Consider the following 9,296-nt stretch of genomic DNA (forward strand, 5'->3'; position numbering starts at 1 on the left):
AGTTCATTAAATGCAACTTAAAGTGCATTTAATTCATCTCTGATTGAGATTCGAATCACTCCACAAGCAAGATTGATCATGTCGAGCTTGAATAATTCTACATGCAACCTAAACTATATAGAATTGCAAAGAAACTTAGCCATTGGCTAAAGAAAAGCACAAATGCTTATTTTACTATATTTTCCAAGTCTGCTTACAAATACAACATACATAGCTTTATATAGCCTCAAAATGAAACTATTAAAGGCATACCAAAAGTTGTAACATTCATACTTAATGACCATAATTAGCCATTATGTAAATGTAACCTAAATTAAATAAAAAGTCTTAAAATACAATAACTCTAAATTATTCTAAATTGTAACCCACCCAAAATTTGCAACAATCAAACTTCATTTCTTCTTCAATGTAGCATGAATTGAAACATCTTTTGATAATTTTGACAACCTTTTCTTCACATCTTCATTGAAGTATATTGTATGATTGATGCCTCTTGGTTCATATCAATTGAGAATTAATAAAATTGGCCCATGCAGGTATTATCTTCTTTTGATTTTCGGGATTACCTTACGCTTTCACACCTTTATAAAGAATGTTTCCATCTCCAACTGTTGTGGGATCTTACAATCCACCCTCTTTGAATAGAGGTATCAAGTTGGCTTAAGGGCTCATCTTGTTATCTTTTTTGTCTTTGATTAACCTCCAATCGATATAAACACTATTATAAAACAAGTCTAGAAACCTTGTTCAATATCTGATTCATAAAAATTACTTAAGCTATGGGAAATTAGTGAGCCCAACAACATCATTCTAACTCAGATCTCGTGTTGGTATTAATGTTGGAATAACTTAGATATAACATTCAACCTTAATTCAAACCTTCCTAATTTCTTCCAGGTGATTTAGTTTCTTCCTTTAACTAGATCATGACTTGATTAGTCTATATGTATTACTTTATCTTTTAAGTCACAGACTCCAAATCTTGCTAAAGTATCCGATCATTGACCACTTTGCCTCATACAACCTCAAAGCTTCCTCTTACTATTTGTGCATAAACATCTTTTAAAAAAAAAATGTTATTTCCTCAAATTTCTATGTAACACTGAGGAGTGACTTAATAAAACTCTCACCTAAGACGGATATTGCATAAGCATAATAAATGTTCTTATATACTTGAGATACTTAAGAATAGTTTCATATACACATCTTGTCATGTGATATTCATAACAAACCTTGATTCTTATAAAAGGCTTTTAAGGGTTGTTTCGTCATTTTTCTTAAGTTCATACCTCAAACACATTCTAATTTCCTCATGTGATCTTGCATACTTACCCTTAAGGTCATAAATGAGTCTCTTAAAAAGTTTATTTAACAATTGAGGTTTTTTGTAATCTTAAAAACATTTTAGAATTCTTATAGGGGTATGTTGGTCATTTACCACCCCAAATCTTGGTTAAATCTGGACATATTCCAATGGCCTTGTAACTTTGTATAAAATCTTTGAATCATGACATATTAAAATGGAGATCAGTTGCCCACTAATCAGAGAGAATATGTTTGACATAAATTTCATAAAATTCAATATGAAATTCACGATAATCTAGAAGTTCTTAACGTTGATTTAAGCTCTTTCTATAAATCCTGAAGTAGGAGCTTTCGTTTGGAGCAAGAATCGAGCTAAGTTGAACCTTCAACTGTGAGTTGTTATAGCCTCTGATATTTTGGGTTTCTTACTCACGGATTTCTTCCAAATTTGAGAGCCATAGCCAACCATTTTCCTTCAAACCTGCTTTTGCATCTCCTAAATGGGAATATCCACAAGTTTGGTGATGAAATAAAGTGTTGAAGGTGCCTCAAACACAACTTCTCAATTTGGTCCGTCTTTAAAGGGAGATAGTTGAAGCTCGAAAATTTAAATATGAGCCTACATGCAAATTTGTCAAGAAACCTATCATGTTCGATTTTCGAACCTCCAAGGAATATTTCCATAGAAGACCACGAAGGTTAACAAGACTCAGAGCAAGTCCAATTGAAGAAAATTATTTTCGTTTAAAATTTGGGAGTAAGGATCGTAGTCTTACTTACAATCCATTTTCTTCAAAATTGACCCTTTCTTTAGCTTTAGAAGATTAAGTTGAGCGCTTTTAATGAAGAGATCGGGAGTTAATACGTCTTAGATAAGGTTGCCTAAGGAAACAAAATTCTGCTTTCTTGAATAAGTTGCAGACGGAAGATCAAATTCCAAAATTAAGACCACGCGCTTTAAGACATCACCATCTTTATGTTTCATAAAGAAATCGAGGGGAGAAATGCTCAAGGCGAAGACCATGGGACAATAGATGTTCATAAAATTTGTCTTATAAATTTATGAAATTGAAAAAATAGATAATATTTTATACACTTCCAAGTTTATATCGTCGTATAGATCTCTAAAACAAGATCTAACTTTTTATCTATTATATATGTGAATTGTAGAAAAGGTCCCACCGAGATTCGAACTCGGGTTACTGGATTCAGAGTCCAATGTCCTAACCACTAGACCATGGGACCACAAATTTGTAAAGATTTGTGTGTCATTAATGTATGAGCTTTAAAAAGAATAATAGTATCTTATTTGTTTCTTATAAATCTCTAAATTTTGAAAATGATTTGTGTCTTTGTTTTTAGTTCTGTATTTGATAGGGTTTCTAACGCAATAAAATTAATTAATTTATTAGATCATTTGTACAATTATTCAACCATTCTTCTTCACTCATTTCCATCCTACTTTAATAGAGTTCACAGAAAGGTTATTTTGAAACAAATTTAACGTTAAAAAGATACTTATTTAATAAGTTTTTCCCACCCTTTTTTTTTAAAAGTTTATTTGAATATTCTAGGTATTACCGAAGTAAAAAAAATCAAATTATTTATGTTTACTCTATTTTTATAAAAAGAAGACAATGCCGCCAAGGAAAAACATACGAGAAAATAATAAGAACTTTGACGTTTTAGGTGTTAGGAAACAGTGGCATTCTGATGTCTAGGAACAGTGATGTTTTATGGGTTAGGAAACAGTTGCATTCTAATGTCTAGGAATAGTGACATTTTATGGGTTAGGAAACGTGGCATTCTGATGTCTAGGAACTATGACGTTTTATGGGTTAGGAAACAGTGGCATTCTGATGTCTAGAAACTGTGACGTTTTATGGGTTAGAAAACAGTGGCATTCTGATGTCTAGGAACAGTGACGTTTTATGGGTTAGGAAACAATGGCATTTTGATGTCTAGGAACAGTGACGTTTTATGGGTTAGGAAACAGTGGCATTATGATGTCTAGGAACAGTGACGTAAACAAGTGGCATTCTGATGGTTTTATGGGTTAGGAAGCAGTGGCATTCTGATGTCTAGGAACAGTGACGTAAACAGTGGCATTCTGATGTCTATATTTAGTTTTAGAAGACCGTAGTGGCGGCATTCTGATGTCTAGGTTAGGAAATAGTTGCATTCTGATGTCTATATCAGAATGCCTAGGTTAGGAAGCAGTTGCATTCTAGTGTCTATATTTAGTTTTAGAAGACCTTATAAATACATTTGTAGTGGCATTCTGATGTCTATATTAAATACATTTGTAGTGGCATTCTGATGTCTATATTAAATACATTTTTAGTCGCATTCTGATGAATATATTTAGTTTTAGGAGACCTTATAAATACATTTGTTACTTCTACGGTAAAACAGTAAAGCAGAGCAGGAAAAAAAAAAAAAAAAAAAAACAAACAGAGAAACAAAGTGTTCTTAAGAAACAAAGAAATAAAGTGTTCTTTGTCTTCTTCTATCGTTAGTGTGTGTGAGATTTATTTCACAAATTTGTGAGTTTTCTTTAACAAATTGGTATCAAGCCAATGGCGAATGTGACAGGTCAAATGTGATGGTGTGATATGAACCAAAAGACATCAATCATACAATATATTTCAATGAAGATGTGAAGAAACGGTTGTCAAAATTATCAAAAGATATTTCAATTCATGCCACATTGAAGAAGAAGTTTCATGTTATAGATTTTGGGTGGATTACAATTTATTGTAATTTAGAGTTGTTGTATTTCATTAATATATTTCTTTTATTTCCTTTAGGTTACAATTTCATAATGGTTAATTATGACCATTAAGTATGAATGTTACAACTCTTGGAATGCCTTTAATAGTTTCATTTTTGAGGCTATATAAAGCCTTGTATGTTGTAAGCAGACTTGAAAATATATAGAAAGAAGCACTTGTGCTTTTCTTTAGCCGATGGCTAAGTTTCTTTGCAATTCTATGTAGTTTAGATTGCATGTAGAATCATTCAAGCTCGACATGATCAATCTTGCTTGTGGAGTGATTCGAATCTCAACCAAATGTTCTTGCCTTGAGATATTTGATCAACAAGAATCATTCAAGCTAGACATGATCGATCTTGCTTGTGGAGTGATTCGAATCTCAAACAATGTTCTTGTCTTGAGATATTCGATCAACAAGGTAATCTGAATCTTATTCCCCTTGTATTGATTCCTTATCTTATCATGGTGTTAATATAACACATGCGGAAGCAATTTGGATCTTAGGCACTTTTAGAACATCAATTATAGTAAATAACTAGCATGTTCATAAGTATTAAAACTTAATGAGTTTAGATACTAACCTTTTGTAGTTCAAACTCCTTTTTCCTCACGAACCGGTTTCGAACCACCACTAGTGTCTTCTCCACTATCCTCCGGCCTTAGAACGGGATTGTGGAATCCGGTGAGTGACTAAACTTGGGAGGGATTTTGTATATGTGAAGAGAGTGTTTGTGAGAGGTTTTTCTCAAGGTTTTTCACCAAGAAGAAGAAGAACTTCCATGTACCATGATCACTCTATTTAAAGAGTCATGTTTGCATGTTCATGCAAATTTGAGATCATCAAATTTTGACACTTAAAATTCCACTCAAATGTTTGGGATTATGTGGCAAGCATGCATGTTTGAGTTAACCAAATTTTGACACTCAAAATTCCACTCAAACTTGGGTTTCTTTGGCAAGCATGCAAGTTTGGTTAAACCAAATTTTGACACCTCAAAATTCCACTGACATGGAATTTTCCATTAAATGAAGTCAACAATTTGACTTTCTTCCTTTTAATTCAACAATTAATTTGAATAATGAATTTCAAATTAAAGTAACATTAAATGATTAATTAAACTATTTAATTAATATTTAATATTAATTCAAATGTCAATCCCAATCAATTCCGACACATAATTGATTATGATATTTAAATCTTATTTAAATATCTCAGATTCTCTCTTTTTGTTTAATTCGTAAATAAAACAAAAATGCGGTTAAATATATCGTATATATGTAGCGCATATTCCCTAATTTGAATTCGAACACTTCGAACTCACTCGTCACAGTGTTCTATGGTTTAGTCCGATATGAGCTAGCAGAGGGACCTAATGGACCTATAGATCATGGGCTCCAATGATCCAAGATTAACCGGTTAAACTCATTAACCTTGTTAACCAACATTTGTTAACTACTAGGACACTCCACTATAGCCTAGTAGTTGCACTCCCCTCACTATAGATATATTTCTGTCCATTTGATATAACCATGATTAGTAAGTCGATCCTTTACAGGTTGTTCATAACTAGAGCTGGGTCAATTTACCGTTTTACCCCTAAAGTTACTTCTTGTTCCTTATGTCTCACTAATCCTCTAATGAACAATTGGTTTGTGGTCCAACCAGTAAATCGAATCCCTCTCAGGCTAATGAGAGGGTGGGGCCCCTTGTTCAAGATGATATGAATCCAACAACTGATCACGTGCATGTACCCGAAGGACCGATTACAAGAAGCAAGGTTAAGAAGATTCAAGAGGCCTATACATTGCATCTTCAAAAGCTAGCTCGTGTACCGGTTGAAACAAAGACTTTTGAGCCCAAAAATCTTTATAGCATTAGCATATCAAATCAAGAAGATTGACTGATATTGGAAAGTAATTAGAAGACTTGCCTTTGGTAGTTGAATTACCAATTAAGGAAATTATTAATGCCTTATTTGCTTCAATCTATATTTAATAGCAATTATTAAAAGTTTGTATGAATTTCCTTATATTGTTCAATTTGTATTTAATAGCATTTATTAGTGGTTGGTGGCTGAACTTTATTTTTGTTAGGGTTATCTTTTGGGCCTATTTAAAGACACGTAATACTCATGTTTGGGGGATTTTGGTGGAATACAGAAAAAACCTTTGTGTTTTCTTGATAACCTTTTGGTGTTATTCTTTTTCAAACCTTGCTTTAGGTTTGATGTTTAAACCGATTCATTGAATTAGTTTTGATCAAGCTAATTCTGGAGTGAATTGTCTTGGTATCTAAGAGTGACCATCATAGATTCCAAGTTCGATCTAAGAGTCATTCATCTTCTAACCAGCTCTTGGTTGGAATCAATCCGTTAAGTTAGCTTTCTCTGTGAGCGTTTTGCAAGGATTCTAGAAGGACCTCTAGCTTTGCAAATTCCAGCATTGTAGGCGCTTATCATTTGGTACTAGAGCATTTGGTCGACGTTCTTTGGCCGCTCTAGAGGTGAAATATTTTTATTGTTATTTTTTTTTGTATCAATTTTTTTTCTCTCTTAGATTATCGAAAAAAAAAAAGAAAAAAAAAATCAGTAGAAAAAAAAAATCAGTTCTGAGAGAAAAAAAAATATATATTCCGTTCTTATCATTTATTTTTAAGCTCTTGATCCTTGAGATACTAGTCTTAGCTTGTTAGAATTGATCGTTGAATTGGTTATAATCAAGCTTAAAGCAAGATTGCACCAAAAAAAAAAAAAAAAAAAAAAAAAAAAAAAGCCAGCCTTTACATTCTTGACCTAGTACCAAAAGCCTACCTTTGAGTGTTAAACACGAGTGTCCCTGAGTGAAATTTTTGTGAGAAGTGTGGTGAGGTCCCTTGATAACAAAATGTCACATAATGGAGAAGCAGTACCACCAGTACCAGATCTTAATATAACCATTCTTCAAGCAATTCAAGGTATGATGGAAATGATGATGGAAGATAGACAAGAAAGAAGAGCGAAACAACAAAGACAAGAACGAACATTACAAGAAGATGAAGGTATAGTAGTATAAGAAAGACAAGTTGATGGTAGATGGAGAGGAAGAAATAACCATGCAACTATTATGCAACCTAGAAGGATGGAAAGAGTACATGAAGATAGAGATGGAGGAGTTAAACTCAAAATCCCACCATTTTGTGGAACGGCAGATTCTGAGGCATACTTGCAGTGGGAAAGAAAGATAGAGCATGTGTTTGATTGCAACACCTATAGTGAAAATAAGAAGATGAGACTTGCTATTGCCGAATTTACCAATCATGCTGGTGATTGGTACCAACATCTCAAATCCGAGAGAAGAAGAAAAGAGGAGGATCCAATAGAGACATGGGAAGAACTTAAAGAAGCCATGAGAGTAGAGTGTTTCCTCCTACTTTCACGGCCAAAACCTATACCTTCAAAATTTTGAGAGTAGAGTACCTTTTCATCTTTGATTGACGCCTTGGTTTGAAGTGCTTGATTGAGTGTTTCCTCCTTCTTCTTCTTACGTTGCTCGTGTGCCTCGAGAGAACCGGCTAGCTCATCGACTGTGAACGTCGCTAGGTTCTTTAACTCTTCTATCACGCATACAACATTCTCAAAGTTGTTGGTTAATGATCTTAAAATCTATTCCAAAACCCGCGTCTCGGCTAACATTTCTTCATTTAGGTTTAGTTGGTTTACCACAGTTTGTACATGCGTGATGTTGTCAGATACACCTTCTGACTCCTTCATCTTCATGCTCCTACTTGCCACGAAGAGTTTGGAGACGCACTTGCTTGACTCGGTCAATTCCTTTGAACACTTTTCCTAAAGTGCCCACACTTCTTTTGAAGTAGTTGCACTGGAAAGCTTCTCAAAGCCCGACTCGTCAATGACTCAGAACAACATGTATAGTGCTCCCTTATCCTTTGATCGCACCTCTTTTAACGCCTTGTGTCGTGACGCTGTATAACCCGCGGTATCTTTTGGTTCTTCTAACCCTTCTTCGACCACCTCCCATGCATCTTGAGAACCGAGAAAAGCTTTCATATGAATGCTCCAATTCTCGTAGTTTGTCTTCGTTAGTCGCGGTAGCGGCATTTGACCTGTCACATTCGCCATTGGCTTGATACAAGTTTATTAAAGAAAACTCATAAATTCGTGAAATAAATCTCACACACACTAACGATAGAAAGAGACAAAGAACACTCTGTTTATCTGAAAAAAAACAATCCTCTATTGCTTCTCTGTTTCTTTTCTTTTTTTTCTCTTCTCTCCTCTACCGTTTTACCATAGTAATAACAAATGTATTTATAAGGTCTGCTAAAACTAAATATAGACATCAAGATGCCACTGTTTCCTAACCCATAAAAAGTCATTGTTCCGGTAACATTCTTGGTCTTTCATCTCCAACACTCTTGGCCTTTTCCTCTAACTGACTCTTGGATTTAAAACCCACTAAAATTCTCCATGGGGAATCCAATCCCTGCCGCTTCCTTGCGATGAATCCCTTACCCTGATCCCCACACAAATAAATAGAGAGTTTGGTGGAAATGGAGAATGAAATAGATGGTAGGGATGATGACAGGGAATGGACATCGCTACATGTGGCCCCTGCACATGTCGTGTTTTATGATTGTATGACATATACTATGTTATGTATATGCTATGATATACGATATGTTGCATACAAGTTATGCTATGATATCATATACACTATTCTAGGACTATGAGACATTAGAAAATCATGTATTGTTAATTATTAAAAATATGAAATGAATCAAGTATTTATATCTCATAGGAACATTATGCTAGGAATAGATTGGTGGTATGACTAGCGCCATGAATATATGTCATTCTTTAATGTTATGGGCCTCATGCATTTTGTATACCATGTGCATCGAGATACTTCTATATTATGTTTAGTACACCCTATGCCTATGTATTGTTAATCATGAACAATATGACAAGAATCAAGTATATATGTCTCATAGGAACGTTATGTCGTGTTTTAATGTTAGGGATCTCATGTATTTTATATGGGAGGTGCATCAGGAAACTTCCCCATTATGATTAGTACAGACATACCTTACAATATTTATGTTCCTTATGATATTATGCGGGTCTTTTCCCTTTATGGTATTTGGTAGTGTGAGCGTGCACAAGCTCGACGAGGCAGACCCACAGAGTACTCTTATACCAACCCACCTGGTGGTCAA

The 9,296-nt window shown here is 34.2% G+C and overlaps 1 non-coding gene across 1 annotated transcript; it reads right to left on the minus strand.

Annotated features, from left to right (window-relative positions):
- Positions 1–2,478: 2,478 nt before the first annotated feature.
- Positions 2,479–2,550, minus strand: TRNAQ-CUG (transfer RNA glutamine (anticodon CUG)). Its single transcript has one exon. It is a non-coding gene; the product is annotated as a tRNA-Gln (tRNA).
- Positions 2,551–9,296: the final 6,746 nt, after the last annotated feature.

The sequence above is a fragment of the Cucurbita pepo genome, chromosome 1, assembly GCF_057944985.1.
Source record: "Cucurbita pepo subsp. pepo isolate OVF chromosome 1, ASM5794498v1, whole genome shotgun sequence".
NCBI classification, from domain to species: Eukaryota; Viridiplantae; Streptophyta; class Magnoliopsida; order Cucurbitales; family Cucurbitaceae; genus Cucurbita; species Cucurbita pepo.